Source organism: Nycticebus coucang, chromosome 5, assembly GCF_027406575.1.
Source record: "Nycticebus coucang isolate mNycCou1 chromosome 5, mNycCou1.pri, whole genome shotgun sequence".
Classification (NCBI taxonomy): domain Eukaryota; kingdom Metazoa; phylum Chordata; class Mammalia; order Primates; family Lorisidae; genus Nycticebus; species Nycticebus coucang.
The window spans coordinates 92,096,524-92,121,996 of NC_069784.1; the positions used below are offsets into that span (position 1 = coordinate 92,096,524).

The 25,473-nt window shown below is 35.2% G+C and overlaps 1 non-coding gene across 1 annotated transcript; it reads left to right on the plus strand.

The window, feature by feature from the left end:
* The first annotated feature begins 23,230 nt into the window (after positions 1–23,230).
* On the plus strand, positions 23,231–23,338 carry LOC128586891 (U6 spliceosomal RNA). Its single transcript, XR_008380349.1, has one exon. It is a non-coding gene; the product is annotated as a U6 spliceosomal RNA (small nuclear RNA).
* Positions 23,339–25,473: the final 2,135 nt, after the last annotated feature.

A 25,473-nucleotide genomic window follows, 5' to 3' on the forward strand; every position in this document is an offset into this window, starting at 1 on the left:
ACTGTGGACTTTGATTTGTCCTCATTTAGCTAACAGCCTCACCTGTGTTAAGACCGGGTGCTGCATTCACAGTTATTTGGGGAATCATAGCTGATCTAAGTGAGTATTAGCTTATCGCACTACCTCATTTTATGGCACTGGGATACCTTTCCGCTACGGTCAGTGCAGCCCTTCTGTGAAGGCATGTGATAATTTATCTCTCCAGGAACATTTTCTTCATTATGTTTCATAGCTGAATTCTTAATAATCCCAACCAGATGGACATCTGCCTCCTTCTCTAAATAGCAATGCTCTAGAGTTTGCCTATCTTGAGAATTTTTTGTAACATTTGTGATGAACTCTTTAATGAGCAGTAGCAAAGGGATCGTGGAGTTCAGCTTGTTAATTAGCAGTACAGCTTCTGGCTAGTGTTAGGTCGACAATAATTGATTTCTATTTCAATGCTATACCATACTCATGTTCTCACACAAAGGTATTTATGGTAATCTCACTGTGAAGAGGCTTCTCAAAAAACATTCTCTAAATTGCATCTGCTTATAGAGCAAGTCAGTAAGGTAGGTACACACATTTTATTCATGGAAAAGATTAAATTGTTCTTATCCTAATTGGAGAGCTTCTTGTTATTGTATTTGAAAATGTAATAACATACTAGAGTTTCTCCATGATTCTGCATGGCTCTATGATGGTAATTTAAATGAAACCGGATTATAAATGATTCAGGTATACTATATGTTAATATATGGCCAAATATTAGCAAATAAATGTTAGGTTATAAATTTAAGTTTGTCATTGAGGTTGCTTACAGTCAGAGACCCATTAAGATTTGCTTGGCAACTTAGTGCAGTGAAAAAATATTGACTAGGAGTCAGAAGACTAATATGAATTTTAATATTAATTCTGCCACTATCTAACTGTACGATATTTGGCAAACATGTTTTTCACTTCTGTCATCTGTAAAATGATGTAATTGGTCTCTGATCTCTAACGTGATTTGCACCTCAGCATTCCTTGAAGATTTTTTTATAAACTTTTTCATTAGTTTATTTTGTTAAAATAAACATTTAAAATAAAAGATATGTGATGCTGTGGTTACATATTTTTAAGGAAACAGTGCTTTTAGATGCAGAACATAATACCAGGAGGTTTCTATGAAAGTAACCAATGTTTATAATGATCTAGACCAATAAAAACTTAACATGTGACATATCAATTATAAAAAGAATAATGCTAACCAAGAACTAAGAGGAATCTCAACTGATAATTCCTGTAATAAGCCCCTCAGTGCATGTGAATCAAGTATTTACAAATAAAAACATACATTTGGAATGAGTAAAGAAAACGTGATATTTATCCACAATGGGATTATTCAGTCTTAAACAAAGAAGGAATCCTGTCACTTGTGACAACGTGAATGGACCTGAAGGATATGTTAAGTGAAATAAGCCAGGCACAAAAACCCCCAAACATCACATGACCTCATTTATATGTTGAATCTAAAAACGTTTAATTTACAGAAGCAGAGAGTAGAATGGTGCTCATCCGCGGCTGCGAGTGGAGGGCTGCCTTTGGGATAGGCTGGTCAAAGTATACAGAATTTCATTTAAATGAGAAGAATAAGTTCAAGATATCCATTGTACATCATGGTGACTGTGGTTAAAGACAATGTATGATATATTTGAAAATTTCTGAGAGAGAGCATTTTTAAGTGTTCTCACCGTACACATACAAACACACACACACAAATGAGTATACGAGGTAATGTATATGTTAATTAGCTCAATTTAGCCATTCACAATGCACACGTATTTCAAACATAAAATGTTGTGTGCCTAGGGCGGCGCCTGTGGCTCAAGGAGTAGGGCACCGGTCCCATATGCCAGAGGTGGTGGGTTCAAACCCAGCCCTGGCCAAAAACCAAAAAAAAAAAATGTTGTGTGTCATTCAAATTGTATATCATTTTAAAAAATGAAAGGAAAGGGATGCTTTTGATTTTGCTTTTGTTTCTAAAATAATAGGGAAGATAGTTATTTAAATATGTATTTTTCTAACATGTGAATATTTTAGAAATAAAAACGGTTTAATTTATATTTTCATTTTTGACTTTGATGGTGGTATCTTTTTTAAACACTCCTTACATTTACTATATTATTATTTTCTTTAATAATTCATTCTCCAGTCTTTCAAAATTATATTAATAAAATATATGTGGTTCAAATGAAATACTTACCTATACTTCAAAATCACAATGTTTATCTCTAATCCAGCCTGTTACGATGGAGGTTACAATTTGAGAACTGGAAGAGTAGACTCAACCAGACTCAACCTTTAGACCTCTGAAGGTTTTTAATATGAAAGTAGCAATGTCAACAAATTCTTATTTCTTCTCTAATATTTTATCTCTTATAAGATTTTCATTAAATATGGAGAGATTAGTTTAGAAGATTACATTGACTATATTACGGGGGGTACCTAAAAAGGTGCAAATCATTGTTTTCATTTCCACCCAATGTTTGTTTGTTTTTATTTCAGATTAATATAAGGGTACAGATGATTAGGTTACATTGTTTACATTTCTAAGGTAAAGTTCAAGCTGTAGTTTAGCCCATCAGCCAGCTTACCAGTCTGTCACCCTCCTCCCTTTTCTCTTTTCCCCCCATTTGAATATAATGAAGAAGACCTCCTTGACAATTTCAGTAACATCAAAAATAAATAAGTGGGACATGATCAAGCTAAAAAGCTTCTGCACAGCTAAAAATACAACTAAAGCAAACAGACAACCTTTACAATGGGAGAAGATATTTGCATGCTATGAATCTGACAAAGAGCTGATAACTAGAATCTACAGAGAATTCAAAATAATCAACAATAGAAAAGCAAACAATCTCATTTGTAAGTAAGCAAGAGATTTAAACAGGAACTTCTCTAAAAAGACAGACAAATACAAACACATGAAAAAAATGCTCATCGTCCCTAATGATTAGAGAAATGAAAATCAAAACCACTCTGAGATATCACCTAACCCCAGTGAGAATAGCCCCCATCACAAAATCCCATAGCTGCAGATGCTAGCAAGGATGTGGAGAAATGGGAATACTTTCACACTGTAAGTGGGATTGCAAGCTAATACAGCTTCTCTAGGAAGAAGTATGGAGAATCCTCAAGAGCTAAAAGTAAACCTTCCATTTGATCCCGCAATCCTATTACTAGGTATTTACCCAGAAAAATACCATTTTGCTATAAAGACATTTGCACTAGATTGTTTACTGCAGCTCAATTCACAATTGCTAAGACGTAGAATCAACCCAAGTGCCCATTAACCCATGAATGCATTAATGAACTGTGGGATATATGTATATATTACTACTCAGCCTTAAAAAATTGGAGACTTTATGGAGTTGACGTATATTCTTCTTAGTAAAGTATCACAAGAATTGAAAAGCAAGTATGTAATGTACTCAATACAAACAATAAAACCAACAGATTAACAACTACACACCTACACGGGTGAAGTTTTTTTTTATTTTCTCTCCTTTCTGTTTCCTTTCCCTTCTGTGGCATTCCCAGTGACTCCAAGGAGCAGGTGATACTGTCTAGTCTTCTTTCAATCAATCATGCCAGAACTTTTTTCATATTATTTATATTTTGAAATGCTTTTTACATCAGAATATGGTTATCTGGGCATTTCTGTATTAACTTTTAAACTCTACTTGAAGAACAATAGCTTTTGTCAACCTTTATAAGAATTTTTCATTCTATTTGAACAAATAAGCATTTAGAATTTCCCATTCATCTAGAAATTCTTCATCTGTTTTCGGGCCTGAGGAGTGCTGGGAGGAGTAGTCAATACTTCTTCTTCTGGGTACTCTGCCCTTCATTTTGACCTAAAAATATCAGTAATTTTTGATGAAGAAATAAATGGTGTGTTTATCAAATTTCACCGTGATATATGCTTGGCGAGAGGGCAGAAACAATACACTTGAGACTTGTGATTTATCTCCAGAGTGTTTCCTGGAATTAACAAAAGGAGGTAAACTAGCAGCGAAAAATGTCAAATCCAACATTCTGGTAAAACAACAAAATCAACAGGACATACCCACTATTATGGAGAATTAATGTTAAAAAAGATCATGGGGTTAGAAAATAATGCATTATTAATTATGCGCAAAATGGGCTATATTAACTTAAGTAGCCTAATTTTGCCTGTGGTACATCTGGAGAACTGATTTTAACTCTGTGTGTAATTCTTCAGGGTTGTAAAGACAGAGTTAAACTGTCATATAATTTCATAGCTAAGAAGAAAAATTCTTAACCCTGGCTGCCCTTTAAAATTAGTTCTGAAGCTTTCTAAAATAAGTATGGTAGAACTCTGCTGTGTGAGATTTTACTTGCAGGTGTGGAGTACAAACCAAAGATTTGTATAATTTTTATGCTACTGCATAGCCAGGATTATAGTAAGCAGAATTTGCTTTCTATAAAAACTAGGTAGAAATATAAAGTTACCTTGGCCTTATACAATTATGCAAATTATAAGAACTACCTATACTGAGTAGTTGTAGTGTTTTAAGTTGAATGCAATGTATTATTGCATTAATCATTACAGTAATAAAGGTAGACTGTCAGTAATATAAAATAATTTCCCCCAAATACCATATTGAAAAAGTGCCTTTCTTTGTATTTTTTTGCTTTATGTATTTTTTATTATTATTTTTCATTTTTTACATATACATATGTTTATTAGGTTTCCACTTTTTGCCTTCACAAAACTAAAAAGGCTTAAAATTTAACAACAGTAACAATGTTTAAAATAAGGACTAGAAACAAAAACCTTGTAAAGAACCAACAAAGATAAATACATTCAGAAAAGAAATCGGACGATTGCCACAATGAAGTCTTAAGCAATAATAATAATAGTAATGCAAAGAAAGTAACATTCACATTGTCAAACAAGATTATGTCTATTATAGAATGCTTTGACTCTGAGGTTCAGTATGGAGTCTTCAATTAACTTCTTATTATTTTTTTCCAAAGTCTCAAGAAATAGACAACAAATATTTATAAATAAAAATAAAAGATAATTTCAAAAAACAAATCATGCCAAATCTTATAGACAATAGAAAAAGAAGAAATACTTCAAAATCGTTCTACTTAATCTGGATACACCTGATATTAAAATTGGAAAAAATATATTATAATTCACTTATAAATTTTGACTGAAGTACATTACTTAAACATTAATTTTTACTTCAACTTGCTCATATGTTGTTTAGGATACAGGATACTGGATCCTCATTTATAAAAAGTGGCTTTCTTGATTTCACAGATCCTTCTCTCATTTCAATCATTGTATTATTTATTGAAAATCAACTGGCAGATGAACAGGAATGATGGAAGGAATTATAGTTCTAAGAGAAGTTGACAGCAGGCTTGGAGGAGGATCTTCTAGTCAAAGGACCAAAAAGGATACTAGAGCCCTTTGGGGCCTTGGGAGTCCGAAATTACAGTCACAGTTACAACCATGAAGCTGTGATGGGACCAGCATGGTGAGGGCAGAGGTGGAGCAGACCTCCCTCCCTGCAGAATGACACCAGCTTATCCTTGTAGCAGAAGCCTCATTAGAAAAAAGAAACATATAAAGGGAAAATCTTTTCTCATTTTGCCTGCTCCAAGCACCAGAATCTAAACTGCAATCACTCAGATAGAATTATGTCTTGGGGTGTCTAGTACTTCCTGAAGGCCTGATGTTTCACTACAGTCATAGTGTGGTAGTGGCTCTAGCCGGCCCTTTCTTGTGTGTGTGTCAGGTTGAGATGGTCTTGGTCAGATCACTCGTGTTGGAGTTTCTGTCCGTCACTTCACAGTTCATACTGTTAATTAAAGGGGGCTGCGCTCATGTGTGTATGTGCACAATACCATATAGCCTCCTCTAACCTCAACCTCACTCTACCATTTCCTTGCAAACTGTCATGAAGATGAAAACTTTCCTTTCAGTTGGTTGGATTTTCTAAAAAAAGCATCTCTATTGAGGAGACTTGTCCTGAGATGAAGGCAGTTCCCTACATGACAGCACAACATTCTTCAAATCAGGGAAACAGTAAATCAGTTTATCTTGGTGACTGTGTTACTGTCAAAGCCGGGATGGGACCTAGAGGTGAAGGTGGGTTAGCAAAGCAGTCCCATTACTAATCAGGACAGGAGGGCCTCTGATCAACGCTGTTGTTTCAATCGAGCTGGCCAGTTATCTAAGTTTAATTTGTGATCACAAGAATTATGAAGAAGGAAGAGCCTCTGTGGGGGTTTCTTACACACATATTCAACACTCAAATGTATATTATCTTCATAAAATTGAACTTGCCAGGACTGATTTGAGCCATGAGATTATGGACACATAGGAATCTTGATTTCTCACTTTTACTCGTTACCCAGGAGATAAAAGTTACACAGAAGACATGAAAATCACACAGAAAAGGTATCCCTTTTCTTCAAAGCATTCTCCACTTCAGGAATTATATTATAATACTTCCTATTATTTGTTAATTAGTAAGGCAATTATATTTTGGAGAAAATACCTAAAGTGCACATTAAGAAAGTGAAACATTTTGATCTGTGTTACCAGAGTGGTGGAAAATTATTTCAGAGAAAGGATGACTACAAACAAACAAACAAAACTGAGAATGTGCACAATTTTGCATGTACTTCTTTGCAAGTAGCAAAATTAATCTTAGGGGTTTGGTACTATACTGCAGATATTTTGAAGGGAAACTGATAAAATTAAAACCTATGTATAAAGACACGCCAGATGGAAATGTCCATTACTGTGGCATTTGAAATATAAGATTTATGATTCTCAAAATGCTGTTGAAGCCAACCGCACACTGATTCATTGTATGCCAGTTGTTATGTTAAAGTTGGGGCTCACTAAAAGATTCAATACAAGAGCCTTGATTATGCCTACGATGAGCTTAGAGACTTCTGCAGCAAACCCAATTCATATTTGAAAGCAATGCTTTCCTCAATAAATTCATGTCATTATGAATAAAGAGGGTACAGAAATGATGATTGATTCTTCTTTTGTGCACAATGTGCTATTGATTTTTCTTTGTTGGCATATATTAACTTATCCTTTTAACTTCCCAAGACAAAACAAGCTAACTCATCTTCCTTTTTTCACTAATGCCATAGCATAATGATGTATATCCAGTGGTAGATTTTTTTCTTTACATATTGCTACAACAATTTTTATCAATAACCATAAATTACTAATAAAAGTACTTAAATTACTAAGGTTAGTTGTCAGTTATAAATTATTATATAATAATTTTTATATTATATTGTATATGATAATATATTATTTTTTATATTCTGAAGATGTTTTCCCCTGACTTCATTAACATGGTAATTTATTACTTAATTTTTATTTATTGGTTATCCTCATCAATTTTGTTCTGTTGAACTTGGGTTATTAGATGAATATCTAACAAAAGAGAAAGGGTCAAAGTATTTCTGTTCTGGGGCGGTGCCCATGGCTGATTGAATAGGGCGCTGGCCCCATTTACCGAGGGTGGTGTGTTGGAACCCACCTCCAGATAAACTGCAACAAAAAAAATAGCCAGGTTCTGTGGTGGGTGCCTGTAGTCCAAGCTACTTGGGAGGCTGAGGCAAGAGAATCACCTAAGCCCAAGAGCTGGAGGTTGGTGTGATCTGTGGCGCCACGACACTCTACCCAGGACGACAAAGTAAGATGCTGTCTCTACAAAAAAAAAAAAAAAAAAAAAATTCTGTTCCCTAAACGTAATGGTGGACTTGTTATCTCTCTGGTAGAGCTGAGCATCTGCCATGATATGAACCTGATTCATTTTCCAAATCTAAACTTCTAGCCCATATTTCTCCTGGGTTTAGACAAGCACATCATTACATTCCTTTGCCCACTCATGTCTCATATCAACTGGTGGTGTAGTTGCTGTGTAGTCCTATGACTACACCACCAGTTGATACATAGTCTATTTCCTTAAAATCGTTCTTCTTACTCTCATCTCTGATTTCATTCCCAGTGCTTTAGTAAACAACTTAATTTTGTCTTATCTGCAGTGTTATTTTTCTTTTTATGAGTAGAATGCCGTGGCATCTTAGCTCACAGAAACCTTGAAGTCTTGGGTACCAGTGATCCTCTTGCCTCAGCCTCACAAGTAGCTGGGACTACAGGTACCTGCCACAATACACAGCTAGATTTTTCAATTCTTAGTAGAGACAAGTTTCTCTCTTGCTCAGGCTGGTTTTGAGTTCATGAATTCATGTGATCCACCCTCCTTGGTCAGGTGGTGCTAGTATCACAGACTAGGCCACTGTGCCCGGCCTTATCTGCATTACTGCAATGGTTTTCCAATTGCTGCCCCCAGTCCTCAGTCTTGGGATCCCCTACTTTATCTTATGCATTGGGAAATCTTTTACCAACACAAAATGAGATTGCTCTCTATATAAATGCTTTCATCAATGGTCTTTGATTGCAGGGTAGTCTAATTTTCTTTCAGTTCACCATAATTTTACCTTCAAACATTTCTCCTATCTTGGCTATTGTTTTAATGTAGTTTGCAATTACCACTTCATCTGTTCTGGATGCAGTATAGTTCTAATATATGAAGCTGCCTGAATAGCAAAAGTAATCTGGAGGCATCACTTTACCAAACTTTGAATTATACTACAAAGCTATAGTAACCACATTGCATGGTGTTCACACAAAAATAGAGACCTAGACTAATGAAACAAAACAGAGGAAACAGTTATAAAATCATCCACATACAGCTAAACAATCTTTGATAAAGCAGATATCAAAATACACTGTAGAAAAGAACCCCTGTTCAATAAACGTGCTGGGAAAATTGGATAGCCACATGCAGAAGAATAAAACAGGGTCCATATCTCACACCACTCAAAACTTAATTCAAGATGGATAAAAGCCTTAAATGTAAGGCAAAAATCTCTAAGAATTTCGGGAGAAAACATTGGAAAAACTCTGCCTAGATATTGGCCTAGGCAAAGAATTTATGACTAACACTCCAATAGCAATTACAACAACAATAAAAATAAATAAATGGGACTTGATTAAATCAAAAGCTTCCATACAGCTGAGGAAACAATCATCAAAGCAACCAGACAACCTATAGAATGGGAGAAAATGCTTGCAAGCCATGCATCTGATAAAGGGCTAACAACCAGAATCTAAAAGGAACTCAATGATATCAGCAAGAAAAAACAAACCCTTTAAAAAGTGGGCAAAAGATGTGAATGGAAGCTTTTCAACAAAAGAAAGACATGAAAAAATGCTGAACATCACTCATCATTAGAGAAACACAAAGTAAAAATACAATGAGTTTTTTTATTTTTTTTTTTATTTTTTAAGACATAGTCTTATTTTGTCACCCTCAGTAGAGTGCTGTGGCCTCATAGCTCACAGCAACCTCAAACTCTTGGGCTTGAGTCATCCTCTCGCCTCAGCCTCCCAAATAGCTGGGACTACAGGCGCCCACCATGACACAATGAGATACTATCTCATCCCTGTTAGATTGGCTTTTATTAAAAAATCCAAAAACAATAGATAGTGGTTTGCGTGCAGAGAGAAAGGAATGCTTAGACACTGTTGATGAGACAGCAGATTAGTACAACCTCTGAAGATTTTTCAAAGATTTATAAGTAGATCTACCGTACAATTCAGCTAACCCATGTCGTGCATCTACTGAAAATAAAAGAAGTCATTTTATCCGAAAGAGGCCAGTACTTGAATGTTTACTGGAGCTCAATTCACAATTGCAAAGCTACAGAAACAACCCAGTATCCATCAATTCGTGAGTGGATTTAAAAAATATGTGAGGGCTGACAATGAAGTTCAAAACTCATCCTAGAATAAGTACTACATACTGTATTGCTAAATATCCCTGTGATCACTTTTAAAGTACTCCCCTTGGGAAGTAAGGCACCAACATCAGTGAATAGTCCACCTTTCAAAGCAATTTTGGAACTCTTTTTCTGAAACGGCCATAAGAGCTGTCATCATACTACCTTTGAAGTTCTCTGAATGTCATCCAAATGTCTTCCTTTCAATATTTCCTTTATGTTTGGGTAAAAAAAAAATAGTCAATGGGGGCCATATCAGGTGGGTATGGACTGTGCTCCCACACAGTTATTAGTTTATTAGCTGAAAGCTTCCTCAGAGACAGCGCCATGTGAGCCGGTGCACTGTCATGATGCAAAAACCATGATTTGTTGGCAAAAAGCTCAGGTCATTTCTATTTAATTTTTTCATGAAGCCTCGTTAGCACTTCCAAATAGTAAACTTGGTTAACTATTTCACCAGTTGGCATAAATTCATAACGAACAACCCATCTGACACCTAAAAGGATGACAACATCATTTGGACTCTTGATTTGGACTGACGGAAATGTTTTGGTCGTGGAAAATGGACTGACTTCCACTATGCATTTTGCCCTTTGTCCAGGTCATATTCATGCACCCACGTTTCATCACAGGTTTAGGCCAAAAATGTTGTCTTGCTTCTCCAATAAATAAGATTTTTACTTACTTAGCCCCTCTTCTCCCCGCCCCCATGCTTGCTTTGCACTGAGTTTTGCTTCTCTTTGTGTACATGTGTGCTCACCAGTTAGCTCTAATTTAATAGTTACTACATGCAGTGATTGTTTTTCCATACTTTAGAAACTGCCAAAGTTTGGTGGCTAACTTTGACTCTCCTTTGTTTTTGTTCATCAGTGAGCTCCTTTGGGACCACTTTTGCACACACCTTTTTTGTGCCAAGATTTTCAGTGAAGAGGTTTCCTCACTTTCTCTGTGGATGTTGACTCGGCGGGCTATGCTTCTCCTAGTCAGTTGATGATTTTGATGCACAACTGGACAAATTTTTGCAATGCCTCTGCTCGTTACTGGCTGCCTGACCTCTCTTCCTTAATGATGCTTTCTCTCCCCTCAGAAAAACATTTCATCCATTTATACATGGCTGTTTTCCTCATGGCCTCATCCTCATAAACACAGACTAATGTATCTCTGATTTAACTTTCTCTCTTGCTGAGTTTAACAAGAAGTTTCATGTGTGTTCATTGCTCTAATTCAAGCTGTGACATTCTCACCACAAAACACGAAAACACACAACAATCGTCAGTGCCACTCAGCAAGACACTGCCACAGGGCCACATGAACACAGCTGTGAGACACTGATGTACCAAAGTTATGAAACTTTATAGAATATTTATACCATGGAGTACTACTCAGCCATAAAAAAAGATGAATTAAAGCCCTTAGTAACAATTTAGGTGGAACTGGACAGCATTTTCCTAAGAGAAGTATCTAAAGAATGGAAAAACAATCATCGCATGTACTAACTATTAAATTAGAGCTAACCAGTGAGCACACATGTACACAGAGAGAAGCAAACTCAGTGCAAAGCAAGAATTGGGGGTGGGGGCAGAAGAGGGGATAAAGTAAAAATCTTCCCACGGTACAGTGAACACTATTTGAGTGATGGACACATTTATTTACAAAAGTGACCTCTGTAACCAAAAATATTTGTACCCCTCAATATTTTGAAATAAAAAATAAAATAATAAGGGAGGCGCCTATGGCTCAAAGGGGTAGGGCGCTGGCTACCAGAGGTGGCAGGGGTTCAAACTCACCGGGGCCAGAAACTGCAAATAAAAAAATAATGATAAAGTAAAATAAAATAAAATAATAAATAAATATTCTTCTCTGTGGATTTAAGTGCTATCTTTTCTTTAACATGATTTTCTTTTTCTTCTGATGAGATAAACATTTTAAAGACTATGTTCCTAATAAGAATTATAAAATAATAGGTCAATACAAGGATATATTGATGTCACATTATCTCGTATACAAATGACTTTATAGTCATCTTCATTTTTTTTTAACCACTGAAGATTCTGAAGCATAGAGAGGTTGAGTAACCTGCCCAAGGTCAGAGGCTGGGAGTCTGCCAGAGCTGATCTCTGTAATAAAGACAATGTATACCGTTATTGATGAAAGACTTGGTCACATTTATCTGATGCAAAAATTTTGACAATTAAAAAAAAAAAAAGCTTACCTTCCAATAAAATTAATAAACTGAACACATATTTAAAGATATTGTTTTTATTACTCATGTGGTTGTTTGGGTCTTAATTTTCAGTTAAGAGACTCACAAACCTCCATTTAAAATAAATAGAATAATTGACTTTGTCTCATAGGCAATGCATGATAGCAGAGAAGCATTTGGCAGAGTGCAGAAGCACAACTCTGATAAAAAAAAAAACAATAAAGAATTATTGTCTCAATCATCTTGATCATCAGAATAGAAGCTCCAAACAGAGGCTATTGTGGACCATACATCACTCTCTTAGCAAGAAGTCTTCCAACTAAAATAGCCACATAATAGTTCTAGATAAATTTCAGAAATGAGAACAGTTATTTTGCCATCTGGAAACACAGGAGTCTGTCTTTTATAGACAGAATGATGCTATGACAGGGTTTCTGTTTTACCAAGCAAACAAGCAAATTGTGCAGTTGACTTTTTGCTACGTTCCACTGGTCATTATTTTGCCTATGTTTTTGAGAAAGAAAAATGGTAAAATAATTTTTTGTTTGTTTTTTATAAGTCATATCTTAGAATACTGTGAAAGAAATTTTCAGTAAGACATACTTGCAAAACAATTTAAAATTTTTTATGTACGTATCTTTTAAAGATACGTACATAAAATTCATAGTGTTTTGCTAGACCCTATTACAGTAGAGAAAGATTGCTTTTTTACTTTTGGAAGAACTTTAAATTGCAACTTTTGAGTCTTCTTTATTAAATTCGAATGGCACCTTTATCTAGTAGAAAATTTATTCTTGTTATATTTATGCCATTCTTGGGATGTAAAGGATCACCATAATACATTTGACAGAAATAAATAGCTAGAACTATGAATGCATTTTTTTTTTTTTTTATTTATTGATTACTTCTAAGCACAGGCATTGCAGCCTTCTGGCCAGACTTGCAATGCCTTTCTTTCAAGTCAATACATAACTCTCCAGATCTACTCTCTCCTATAAAACGGTCAATGTTTTGTTGAGTAGACCGAGTTTTGAAGACAGAGAGGCATATAGCATTTCAATTGGAATCCTTTTGACTGGAGGGTTGGGTGATTAAGCTGGTCACTTGTGGAAATCTATTGATTTCATGATATATTTTCAAGAACCGATTTTTCTTTTCTGAAACTCTGTGGCATGATGTGCTATTTAGAATTGCTTGTCTTCCCAGAGGGACACGGCACAGCTTTCAACAACTGAAATGAAGATATAATGATAGAAAAAAGGAACATTGCCATTATTATATTTAACCTCCTAAATATTAACAGAGAACCTTCAAATATGAATTCCTATTTTCCTTGATCATTAAAGATATATGAGGTAAGCACATCTCATCTTAGTATGCATTTTCCATACTACCCAGAAAAGCACACTAGGATATACTGAATTCTTAAATTACAGCCAACACAGTTTAAAGTGTAAAATGCTTAGGTTTATACTTGCAATGGACTTTGCTTATATTTTAGATTAGATTTGTTTCTTTAATTCTTCTACATTTCTTTGCTACACAGAAGAAAATTTGACAAATATTCTTTTTAAATGGGCTATTCTAAATATTTCAGTCTTGTAGACGCCATTTGAATACTTACTTTAGAAAGAAACTAACATTTGTTGAGCATATATTTTATACCAGGTACTTTCAAATATTTTATTTCATTTGAAATACACAACATTTTTTGAAGTGAAAATTAATACCCCTTAAATAAGAAAAATGAGACTCAGAAATGTTATGTATCACACACTATCCAGGTAGTAAGTAATATAACCAAATTAAACCCATTTTTTTTTTGTTTTTTTTTTTGAGACAGAATTTCACTCTGTTTCCCAGACGAGAGTGTTGTGGCATTTTTATAGCTCAAAGCAACCTCAAACTCTTGGAGTCAAGCGATCAATTCTCCTGCTCAACCTCCTAACTAGTTGGAACTATAGGTGCGCACCACAATGCCTGGCTAATTTTTCTATTTTTAGTAGAGGCAGGTTCTCACTCTTGCTTAGGCTGGTCTTGCACTCCTAAGCTCAAGCAATCCACCCACCTAGGCCTCCTAGAGTGCTAGGATTACAGGCAGGAGTCACCGTGTCCAGCCCAAACCTAGTTTTTTAAATCAAGGACAGGTTTTCATTTCTGATGTCATAGTGGGTCAGATTAAATAGTTTTATCTCTAAGCCACTGTCCGTGCTTTAGAAAATATGAGTACTTAAAAATGAAACTAGAGGGCGGCGCCTGTGGCTCAGTCGGTAAGGCACCGGCCCCATATACTGAGGGTGGCGGGTTCAAAACCGGCCCCGGCTAAACTGCAACCAAAAAATAGCTGGGCGTTGTGGCGGGCACCTGTAGTCCCAGCTACTTGGGAGGCTGAGGCAAGAGAATCGCTTAAGCCCAGGAGTTGGAGGTTGCTGTGAGCTGTGTGATACCATGGCACTCTACCGAGGGCCATAAAGTGAGACTCTGTCTCTAAAAAAAAAAAAAAAAATGAAACTAGAAGTTATTCAGCTAGTAATAGATACTCCTATCAATAAATCAATGATACAATCTACATGTTTATGTTCCCAATTTTTCTTCCCTGATGACTGTTTTTATGTGGACTGCATTTTTTTTTAAAAACAATATCAATGAGATTTTTCTAATATATGGGCCATACTTGTTCTGACAGTTAAACCCATAAATTTGCCATTGTGTGCTTACTTTGGCAACACTATGTGAGCAGCTCAGGAAGGTTTCATACCTTGGTACAGCACTGTCTCACAGGTGTGTTCATGTCGACCTATGTGAGGTTTTGACCACTGGTGTTCACTATTGCTGTGGAGTGTTTCTATGTGCTGTGGCAATAACGTCAGAGCTTGAATCAGAGCAATACACACATTAAATTTCTTGTTAAACTTGGCAAGAGTGGAAGTAAAATCAGAGGTATTTAGTCAGTGCTTGTGGAGACCATGTCACAAAGAAAATGGCAGTGTACAAATGAATTAAATGTTTTCCTGAGAAAAGAGAAAGCAGCACTCAGGAAGAGAGGTCAGGGCAGCCAGTAATGAGCAGAAGTGATGGACACATTGCAAAAATGTACTGAAGTGTGCATTGAAATCATAAGCTGAGTGTGAGAAGCCCAAGACGTTAATAGAGAAACAGTTAAGAAACTCTTCACTGAAAATCTTGGCATGAGAAAGATGTGTGCAAAAGTGGTCCCAAAGGAGCTCACCAGTGAACAAAAGCAAGAGTGTCAAAGTTTGTCAAGACCTTTTGGAGAGGTAAGCCAACATTTGGGGCCATACACTCATGATGAACTGTGGGTGGGTGTTTGTATGTAACCCTGGGCCAAGTGTCAAAGTGCACAATGGCAGTCGGCCAGTTTCCACTCTTAAAAAATTTCTGTCAGTCCAAATCAAGAGTCACAAAGCTGTTGCCAGACTTTTTTAATATGTGGGATGGCTCATTATAAATTTGTACCAATTGGACAAATAGTTAACCAAGTTTACTATTTGGAAGTGCTGAAAAGGCTACATAAAAACGTTAGTCCAAAATCACCTGGACTTTTTGCCGACTCTCATGGCTCATTATGACAACGTAACAGCTCACACAGAACTGTCTCTGAAGGAGTTACTAGCTAATAAACAAATAACCGTATTGAAATACACTCCCTATGCACCTGATCTGGCCCCCAATGATATTTTTATTTAACCAAAAATAAGGGAAATATTAAAAGGAAGATATTTTGATGACATTCAGCACATCAAGGGCAATAGGATGATAGTTGTCACAGCTATTCCAGAAAAAAGAATTCCACAATTGGACTATTCACTGGCATTGGGACATAGCTTCCCAAGGGGAGTACTTCAAAGGTGACCTTAATGATATCCAGGGATGAGGCATGTAGCACTTTTTAAGGATGACTTCATGACCTCAATTTTCCGATCTTGTGTTAACAAAGTACATTCCATAAAAAGTCTAATCACCTTTTTCTTTATCTTTATTTAATGGAGATTAGACATTTAAAATAACTTTCCCAGCTTCCTCTGTAGCTAGGGGTGGCCTGATAACACAGTTTTGGCCAATGAGTTCTAGAACAAAGTCCCTACAAAAGTTGCCTTTTTTATCTTTGCCTTTTCTCTTTTGTTTTGTCTGAAAAAGAGATTTCATAAGTGGGATCAATTGATCATTTTTAAAGCACATTAAAAACATTTGAATCAAGAAGACGAACAGAATCTGGAAGATCAAGGCTTCCTTGAGTAGTTACACCAACTCTGGGTTACTCATCTCTGGATTTGATATTCCGTAAAAAAATACACTTATTTCTGGAAAGCCTATGCTTACATGGCTTTTTGTTACTTTCAGCTTAACACGTTTCTAACTCATGTAAAAGTTTATTTTAAATCTCTAAAATCAGTTTAACGTGAACCATAATAGAGATAAGACTTAAAAACAGAAAGATCATGCTTAAGCCAGAATCATTTAGCTAAATTAATTCTTTTTCTCCTTCATTTTCTGCTGTTACCAATCTATGTCTTCATTGCCTCCAACATGTATTCCACTAAGTTGCATAATGAACTTGGCAACCATAAAAATAGTTTTAAATTGAATTATTGGGGCCAGTAGTGAGATCATTATTCAAAGTGGTTTCCATGATGTCTTATGTGTTTTCTATGTTTCTGACATGATTTTTTTGTTCAGTGTTTGTAGTACACAAAGTCAATTAGAAAATAAAAAGCGTTCTATGGTTCTCAGAATCCAGAAGATGAACACAAAATCATAATTTTGGAAAAGTGAATATACCAAGAAACACTTTTTATTTGTCTGTAGGTCATAATAAAGAGTAAAGAGTTTATATTAAGATATTGAAACCACTTCCTTAACAATGAGGATATTATCATTAAACTATTAGGCTACCATATGTTTAACAAGCACAATTAGTAAGTAACAAGCAATATAGGACCAAAGCAATGCTGACCAGTAGGAGTGGATCATCTGTGAGTCCTGGACACCATCCTCCCCATGTTTGTTCGCTCAGCCGAGTCTTTGCTATGTGTGAAGCAAATTCCCACTGTGGGTTTCTGCAGCAGCTGCGGAGAAGGCATAAATATATTCTGCAGTGGAACATTGAGGTTACATTTAAAGACTTTTCAAGGATATTAAATATTAGTTTGAATGAATCAAATAAACAATTTTCCTAGCTTATACTGTGGCTGCTGGTCACTTAAGATTAGGAACCACAGCATGGGGTTGAGTAAATGTTTTGTTTTTATTTGAACTTCCTATCTTAGCTCCAGAGACGTTGAAAATACATCATTGATTTCTGACTCTGGCAGTTGTGTCTGGTTTGGAGAAGAAGGGACACCGTGCCTGACTTTTCCCTGACTACTCTCTTCCCTGCTTTCTCTAGCTTTTTTGACCTTTTTTATTTTCCCTTCTCCCCTCCCTCTATCACCTTCTCTATCCACTGTGTTTCTGTCCTTCTTTCTTTCTACATAATTAGAATTGATTCCTTCCCCCAAATATGGAATTTATTCCATATTTTTTATTGTTATTTTTTCTTTCCTAAAGATGCATTGAAATCACGTTTGGATTATGACTTTGAATAATTCATCTCTGTATTTCATGTAATTTAACATTATTTTTAAAAAACACAAAAGACTACTAGGAGACAGAGCAGCACAGGTGGGGTTATTCTTACCTGTCAATTTCTGAGTTGTATTTTTTCCCAGGGAGTAATCCTATCAGATAATATGTGAACACCAGAGTAAGTAGATAACTGAGAAGGAATGATTAAATAATTAACTTTAAAAAAATTGAAGGATAGCAGCTTTAATGTGTACAAACATAGTCCCCTATCTTGACAATAGCTGGGATAATTATTCACTACTTCCTAGGATATAAAATCGTTTACATCATTTTCATCTCGTGCTCAGTATTTGCAAAGAGATGGGAGAGTCATGGTTTATCTAAGAGTTTTCCTTTCACTTATAGCAATTTTAAAGCAAATTAAAAGTAATACCAGACAAGCTGGTGGAGCCCTTTTTAAATATCCTCTTTACTTTTCAAAGACAATCTTAGATTCCAAACACAAGGTCTAATTTAAAAAAAAAAAAAATGGGTCAGGTGTGTGGAGACATGTCGAAGACCAAATTAGATGATAATTCTTATTAATGTCACACTTCTGGTTTGGTGTTAAGATAGGATTTCCTTAGATAAAAATAAGGTCAGTGATAGAGCAAAAAGAGAGCTCAATGCAATGTAAACTTGCTTGCTAAACAACTGGGAGTGAAATAACAAAAGAATTCAGTTGGCATTTTTCAAGGTAGCTACACAAACAATAAACTTCACATAGATTTTCTTTTCTCCTCTGAAGGAGAAGTGTGCTGAGTGGAGAGCAAGTGAGGAAACCATATTTGGAAAGAGAAAATTGCAATTGTTATCTATTTCCACTCTTGTGACGTAATAAGAGGAGTTGCTGTTTGGTTAGCAACAGTCAGAAAAATGACGGTGATGTATTTTTATGTTTTATCAATTTGAGTGAAATTTCGTTGCTTTCTGTGGTAATGATAAAATATTTTGAAAACAAAAAGCGAAAAAGGGATTCAACAAATGAAATATGTAGTGTGAAGATTATTTTCTTCTTCAAAATGTTGAGGTTGACTATATGAAAAAGGAGAACGAAGGCTACCTCATATACTCTGTGCCAATTACAGAGGCTTGTCTTTATTTCTCCCATGCGCTGAGTGATTATTTAATGCCTTCTAATTCATAGCAGCCGTGGAACTGAGATTACTTTTTCATCTCAATTGTTCTTATCACAACTTACATATATATATATCACAACTTACATACATATATATATAGTTTTAAAATATTTTTGTAGTATCAAATTGTTAGAAGATGAGGTTAGAGACTAAATAGATGGTTAAGTTAGTAAGATGTTTAAAAGTAAGGCCCATTGAGGAAAATATAAATTAGAAAATTTAACTTTTCGAACTGATACTCAATTATTAGTCTAGTAGGTACATAGGTAAGAATTATAATGATTACATTTTTAATTATCAAATACACATTTATTTTATAAATGTTTGCTGAGAAAACTCAATGCTATAAGAAGGTTCATGGGGGGGCAATTGATGAGATAGCTGAAAAGGATGAAGACACATTTATATACAACAAAAGTATTTTATTGTTTAGGATGTGTGAGAAGCTAGTTATGACGTAAACACATAGAACCGTTGCTTTCTAACAAACCTAAATGTTCACCTAGCCTTGAATGTGAAATAGATACAAAGTTGTTTTGCTTTGTATAACAAGAAGAAAATATAGCTTGAAAGCATGTTCTCAATTCTTTTCACATATGATAATTTGCTGAGGACTCAATCATCGCAATTCTTTGGGTGCAGAATGATTTTATTCATACTTTAAGTAACATTCACTAATGTACTTACATTTTCTAAATCTCAGACTGTCCAATTGTAGAGATGACACTTCTTTTTTGACTTACGATCATGAAGTCAAAGGATCTGTGAAGGAAGTCACTTTAGCAATCGCTTTGTTTTTTTAATCTGATGCTAAAATTCTTCTTTTGGTCCTAGCAAGGTGACACACAACTGAATTACTCCACTAAGGGGAGAGTCTATTTTATCTTTTGCTTCACAGATTGACATGTGAATAACTTACTTATTTTAATCTAACATATAATTTCATACTTTTTTCTACAAAATGTAGTTTCACGTCTTGGGGACATGAAGAACATATTTGATCCTTCTTCCAGAAAATAAATCTTCGTATGTTTAAAGATTATGATCTATCACCAAACTATCCCTATCTGATTCCCCCCAGTTCTTAACTGTTTATATTTTAGATTATGTTGTCTACATCTATTAACAATTCTTCTGAAGCTTTGATAGTTATTGCATAACCTTCCATATCAATTTGAGAAAGTGATGACTTGATTATGTTGTCTTCAATCAGAAATGTGATTGTCTCCTCATTTCTTTATATTTTGATTTCTTTCATTACTGTTTTTCAGTTTTCAGCTTACAAATCCTACACATGTTATGCTAGCAAGGTGACACACAACTGAATTAAGTCATTTTTGAGTGATTATAAATGGGCTGGATTTTCAATTTCGGTATTCATATATCCATTGTTAGTATAGAAAAGCATATCTAACTTTTATGTGTCTTTTGCTTTATTGAGGTAAAATTTGCAAAAATTGTACATATTTAAGGTTTAGGAAATATTTTGATATATGTATACATTATGAGATGATTATCACCATTTGTATGCATGTGGTGAGAACATTTCAGATCTACCCTCTTAACAATTTTCAAGTATACAATAGCCTTATTAACTGTAGCCCCCATGCTGTATGTTGTTTCCAGAAATTACTTATTCATCAGAATGAACATCCCCATTTACCAGCATCTCTCAGCTTCTCCCAGCCTTTGGCCTTGGCACTCATCATGAATTTTCTGCATAATCATGTCATCTGCAAATAGTGACAGTTTCCTTTCTCTTTTATCCGCATGCTTTTTATTTACTCTTCTCCCCTTATGGCACTAGGTAGAACTTCCAGCCTTACGTTGAATAAAAATGGTGAGCGTGGGCCGACTTCCCTTACTTTCAATCTTGGTGAGAAAGTATTTCCTCTCTCACAGCTAAAAACAATGTTACAATAAATTAGATGTTTTTATCTGTTGAGGAAGTTTAATTCTATTCCTATTTTTTGAGAGCATTTATTGTGAATGCATATTGAATTTTATTACTTATGTGTTTTTTTCTTCTTTAACCTGGTCTATAATAGATTATGATTGATTTTCCAATATTGAATCAACCTTGCATCCCTGAAATAAGCCCCTTGATGTGTGTTCTTGACATATTGTTAAATTCTACTTTGTTAATTTTTGCAAAGGATTTTTGTGTGTATATTATTACTTGTGGTGTAAGCAGAATTTTGTTTTGTGGAAAGCCCTATATTCTACTTTAGGGCTTTATTTTGGAGTAAAACATATTTTAGGTCTTTATTTTTTATGTCAATATTAAGGCAAATGTTTTGCGGAAAAATTAGTAAGTAGATATATAGGAAAACTATCAGGAGAAAAATATTAGTCATGAGTGTGTAAATGAAAACGATTTTTCTTAATTACTTGAAAGATGGAAAATAGCCTAACATGTATATTTCATGCCCATATTGTGTCCTGTATTTGTTTGATTTTATATTTTTGGTATTGTTTATAGCATTTATAATGTGACAAGTATTGTTAGCAAATGTTAATTCATTATCATACTTACAGTCTATAAGGTAATGTTATCATTCTGTATTTTATGTTACTAACTGAGTCTGTAACTAGAGGGGAAACAAAAAGAATACTAAGTATTCACTCATCTTTTCTCTTTGCTTCCATAGGATATTTATGAATAGGTTATTATGCTAATAGGTAACAAAAATGTTATTTTTTTTCCAAGAAAAGTGTTCTTATTTTCCAAAGCATCATCATGTTAGTAATGTTATAACCTAGACAAAACTCCAAAGTTTAATTTCCCAACAACAAAATAGATATATAAAAGAGGGGAATTGACTCTAAGGCAATCATTCTTAGTTCATGCAATGAGTATTTCTTGATCTAATTCCTATTAATGAGTTTTGCTGTTACTCCAGAAAAAGAAAAGTTTGGATAATAAAAGTAAGAAATATGGGAGTAATAATAGTTGACATAGATTTTGGAGTCATACCTCATAAGCAATTAAAAATGATATTTTAAAAGAAAAATAAACAATGGAAGTAATATTAGATATTTTGATATCTGTCACGCAAAACAAGGAGTTAACTTTTATATGTGTCCTCAGGAAGAAGAATCCTTTATTCAGTCATTAAATAAAATTACTAGACAGCTATTGCATATCAGCTATATTGTTTAGTTTGGGAATTGAAGGGCCACAGTCCCTTGCACCCTTGTAAAGTGAATCAGTCTCATTTGTGCTCCTTGAGATACAAGGCTCTAAGAAGGAACACTTCCAGTACTTGGGCTAGATGTGAGTTTTGGGGGATATTCTCCCCCAGCTCGCATAAGCTGCTTTGCTGAAAAATGCAGGCAGTCACTCCTTAAAGGAAAGAGTGTGCTGGAGGCCCCTCACCAATCCTAGCTGGAGATAGATCATCTGCCTGGGGCAATAGACTGTTGCACTTAATCCCCTACCTCTATTTACACAATAACTTTCAGTTAGTCATATAGGGAAGTGGACAAACAGAACAGACAACCCAGCCCTTTGTGGTTCATCTCCATTGTTGTTTATCTCCAAACAAGATATTCTTGGTTTAGAAAGGTGTGTACGTACTATGCTGTATTAACACTGATAAGGAATCTTGATGAGTGTTTTGTTACCTTTTGTCTTCTTTATTCTTGGATTATTTCTATCTGATGAGTTTGGGTATACAAGAAAGTGAATAAAGAAGGCTGATTGCTGTTGTGCATGAGCAAGCACCAGCCGTCCCTTTTAAAATCATTCATTTCGTCTGTGGTGCCGCCTCTGCGTCATCGACTAGAAGCCAGGTGGACAGCAACAGGGAATGGAATTGGAGATGTCATTGAATTATTGCCCTCAAAATGCTTTGAGTCTAGTGGAAAGACATGCAAAAAGAAGATACATGTGGTAACTTCCATAATGGAAATAAGCACAAAGTGATATATTTTGGCAAAAGGGAAGTAGCTATCAGAAATCATAATTTTTCCAAATATAACAATCTTTCAAAAATGGAGTTATATGTATTACAAAGGAATAGACTGAGACATCCAAAACTATGAAAACATTCAACCAGAGGTTTGTTAATCCTGGGTCATATATATTAGAGATTGGTTTCCTATACCGGTTGTGATTTAAGTCTAGGAGATTTTATCTCCATGGTCTCAAGTAGCGTGAAGATTCTATGGGGCAGATTATGAAGTGTGGTGCACATTTATCAAATCAGAGAAAAGTTTTAGGTAGAAAGCATTTTAACAAGTGCTTATCAAAACCTTTTATGGACCTCCCCTGTGGTCTCTGCCGATGAAAATATTAAAAACAGATAATGTATAGACCATACTCTTTACAAGCTTTAAACTGCATCTTACTTGGGTTAAAAAATACGCATTTCTTGTGCTCGCTTCGGCAGCACATATACTAAAAATTGGAACGATACAGAGAAGATTTGCATGGCCCCTGCACAAGGATGACACACAAATTCATGAAGCATTCCATATTTTTTGTTTGGGCCCAGAAAAAAAAAAATACACATTTCTTTAGCAAACAAGTATGCTGAACTTTCCCTGGAGATTAGACGTTTTGCCATTAGTAATATTAGTAGTATTATTAATAGCTATGACTTATGGAATCCCCAAAACACACACCATCGACAGTGTACTGTCCTTTGTCTTTTTTTCTTTAGAGTCTCACTTTGTCACCCTTGGTAGAGTGCTCTGGCATCACAGCTCACAGTAACCTCCAGCTCTTGGGCTTAGGCAATTCTCTTGCCTCCGCCTCCCGAGTAGCTGGGACTATAGGCACCCACCACAACGCCTGGCTATTTTTTGTTGTTGCAGTTTGGCCGGGGCTGGGTTCAAACCCACCACCCTGGGTATATGGGGCTGGCGCCCTACTCATTGCACCACAGGTGCCGCTCTGCTCTTTGTCATTTAATACTCACACCATTGTTGTACATAACATAGTCTTTCTTATGAGCTGAACATAGATACAATCAGAATGTTTAAAAAGCCACCCAAGTTTACTCAGCTGGTAAACGGTGCAGTAAGGTTTTAAATCCAACCTAATGCCAGATCGTACATTAGAGGATGATCTAAACCACACCAAACATTTGTGTAGAATTATAGCAGATGATTCATGCATTGGTTATTGATATAAGATAATATATTTTCTCACAATGGACATTAAATTACAATTCTGTGTATTCCAATGCTGTCTAACATTTCTTAAGTCCCTAACATGCTCCATGCATTATTCCAGAGCACTCTAAGTGAAATAGATTGCTTAGTTATCACCATGAATTTATGAGGATTTACCTAATTTAGCATTGCATGTTATCCTTAATCTCAGGGTATTATTCCGAACATCAAACTGTTATCAGCTTCTGTGAGCTCCTTAGATACAGGTACATAGACACGTATGCACACACATGCACTTCAAAGATGTATCTATTCTTCCAAATATTTTAAGATTTGGTATTCCTTTGCTCTATTTTTGAAAGTGCAGAGCATATGGAATGCACCATATTATTATACTTATTTAAACAGTATTTGTTCCTTGTAAATAATATGAAAAAAAGAATCTTTGTTTTGTTGTTGGAACTTGGTATATTAAGCCAAAATAATTTAGAATATGATTCCGAGGGCTAGTGGTTAACTGAATTAAATTTCCAGTCTTCTACAATGTATTTGCTTATTATCAGAGTAATTATTTAGTAGTTATCCTAATATTGTCCAATCATGATTCATCACTACAAAGCTACTTCCCTACTGAATCAGCACAAACCTCTGGCTATTCTGGAACTTAATACAGGATTCACAACTTTGGTGACTGACTCTATCAAGAAATTCAAAGCAGAATGGAAATGATTTTGATGACAGCAGAACAATAACATTTTGGGAATTTTAATAATGATAAATATTTTATTTGAAAATCTTCCAAGTTTTATATGTCTGTGTACAACCTATTTGTATTCTAACTGCATTGTGTGGCAGAATACAAAATGGTAATAATTTTAGTATCAATAAATTCAGAGAAATGTATCAAAATTAAATGAATGTAAATATTTTATCACCTGTAAAATAGAAATAGCAGTATCTAAATTGAAAGTTTGGAGTAGAATTAGAAAACAATACATGTATACAGCCCTTGACAAAGTAGGCAATCAAAACACCTTTTACTTTGTTATTGTTGACAGCCCCTAGTCAGGTGTTTCAGGTTGGAAACTGATCTAAGCAATCACCTAGCAGAAAAATGTCAGGGATCTGAGCCCTGCTAGCTATTGGTGAACGGTAGAGTGCATACGTGGGATGAATAAGACACAGGTTTCTACCCTAGCTTCATTATCTGATTCTCAGTGGGCCGCAAGCTCTGACAGGGAAGGAACAGGTCATGTTTGGTGCGATACTGTAGTCCTGGGCATAGCATAGTGCCTGGCTCATAACAGTTGTGCAATAAATGTTAGATAAATGAAAGGGAATGATTGACTTTGGGTTATATTTGATGATTGGATTAGTTTTCTAGATTTTCTGGAACAGATTACCACACACTGGGTTTAAAATAACAGAATCCTATTCTCTTACAGTTCTAGGAGTACAGAAGTACAAATCAGTTTTACTGGGATGAAATCAGGATGTCTA